We start from the raw sequence: 2,500 nt of genomic DNA, 5'->3' as shown, positions 1-2,500 counted from the left end.
TTCACCAATAAAAGTTTATAATAGGTTTACACTTGGATGACAGATTAGTGAAAAGAGATAGCTCTTCCACTGAAGCGGCAGATAGAGCACAATAAGGAGTCATTCTAGGAATTGTTAACTCAAATTTCAAGCTCTTATGCTTCTTTGAAAATCATAACCTAAGATTATATCACAGCGCTAATCCTATAAAATTCCAACATAGGTTGAGGGATAACCCATCATTGAGCTCTAAATCTACTAAAGAATACCCATAGAGTTTGTGTTTAATTAAATTTGAGCCATTGTTATGTTTTTGTTTATGGGATAGTCTTTTAGTTTCAGTTCCTCAGCAGCACTCGCTAATAAAACTTTTTGAGCTACAGGAATCTATTAATGCATGGAACTTCTCATTTACGGACACCACAACTGCTGCGTGAGAAAGATTCTGTGGAAAACTATGGGAGAGCAAAGCTGCCGATGTACTTGATTGTGAACTTGTTAATAACTTTGACCGGCATGCCTTAGCAAAGTGTCCTTTCTTTCTACAAGTTACACAAGACTTCATTTACTTTCCTGTTATGAAGAGAATTACCACAGAAGTTATTGAGGTTATTGAGGCAGGAGGCACACTTGGAGAAGCATAAGCATCAGCATTATGTTGGGCCAGATCCAGTGAATAGGCTTGATTATGTCTTGTTCTCCAAAAAATGTTGTCTTATCAGGGAGAAACAATAACATTGATGAAAGCATCCCGGTTATTTTGAAGTTTTTACATACAAATTCTGTAGTGTATTTATTGCACTTTCATCATCATTGCATTCTTCTATGTAGTCATACACAGTAAAGGAAACAGTTTCCTTAAGTCCTAAACTTGTCTGGCGTAGATTCTCCACATTCCTCAATAAAGTTTGTGTAAGATGGCTAAGTGAGACACAGCATGCCAGGTTTAGGGTGATTTATTCAGGAACACGCGCGTCCCTCCCCTCCTTATTCACGCTATCGCACTACACGTAACCATCCTTGTACATAATAAGCTACACATCCCACAGTTTGTAAATGAACGATGCCAGTGTTTCCACTCTTTGGCTGTGTAGTGGGACGATTCGCCCACTTCTTGTCCTACCACGGTACCCCCCCCCCCCCCCCTTTGGTACGAGGAGTCCAAGAAGAGTTTTACTGTCCTTTTATATATTTTTGTATTTTATCCAATGAGGTGGAAATGCGGGGTGCCGCCCGTAAATATTGTACGCGCACATACGTAGTCTTAGCTACGTACACGCAATTACGTTCACCATTCACCTGCCCAGTAATTTGTGTGAGGACACTATCTCACCAGGAGGATAGTGTCACGTAAATCTAGGTGAATTGGTGATGGCGTCTGCTAGTGACGTCATGCCAGTGGTCTGTCGTCATTAGTGACGTCATAAACCATGACAAGGCAGCCACTCACGGGCATCCATGTCGTCGAGCATTTTAGCCAATACCCTGGCTAGGGGGCGTAGATACCCCCCAGGTACTTTGGGAGTACCGGCAGATCTGTTCTCGCCTCCTTACTGCTCGGAACCCGCTGCGATTTCTAAGGTCACTGGTTAGTATTATGTATTTTACCGGGAATTCACCACTGTATATGTTTGGATTTTTAGCGACTGGTGCAAGGGTGGTGAACATGTAGCTAGGCTCTATGACAAAAATAAACAAGCAAGCAGCGCATTGGCATTCCTCATTTACCTTGGCTAATTAATGATGAAAAGTTCAGTATAAAGTACTGTGGATATGAAGTACTCCTGCATTACTGATAATTAGCTATGTGTGAATACAGATAAATTGCAGTTTAAGTCTGGTTGATTTATACATCAATATTAACCACTTGTGTTTTTCTCGTATGCGAGTGCCGTGACCTGGACTCCCCCGCTCACCCCCCTTTGGCCGCTACCACATACATGCCCGGTGTACGATGCGTGGGTGGCCAGGTGGTGCTCGCATCAGGTAAATCATGCAATAAGGGAGGTGCAGATCAGGTCTCCAAGGGACAGTGACCTGGAATTGTCCCGTGTCAAGGTTAACGTAGCAGTACTGCGTTACTGTTACCTTACAGGTGCAGTGGGAGAGTTTGGATCCATGTCCAGTCTAGAGGGCTTGAGTTTTCTACACAGATTGTAAATATTGATGCCATAAACGACATGGGATATTGTCGTACTCTGTACTAAACATTGTACGTTCATAACTTCACATATTAGTACATATATTGTGTACAAACATTAGAGTGAATATATGGCTAGCAGCACAGACTTCTTATCTCAGGAAAAGGCACGGTTAAAAAAGCAGTCTCCGAAAGAAGGCTTCCCCCATTTCTTCATTATAAAATAATCCTTTCTTATGTAATGCTGTAATGTGCTCCTCTCTCACCATTTCAGTCTTATTGGTCGAAATCTATGGATAAAAAATAAATACATGGGATCAGAATAACAAAAATAAAATGATGAATGAGGATGGTGATGATGATAATGATAGTAACAAAATA

Source organism: Penaeus chinensis, chromosome 10 (genome assembly GCF_019202785.1).
Source record: "Penaeus chinensis breed Huanghai No. 1 chromosome 10, ASM1920278v2, whole genome shotgun sequence".
Lineage (NCBI taxonomy): Eukaryota > Metazoa > Arthropoda > Malacostraca > Decapoda > Penaeidae > Penaeus > Penaeus chinensis.
The sequence above is the reverse complement of the archived record's forward strand: the minus strand, read 5'-3'. Positions refer to the sequence as shown.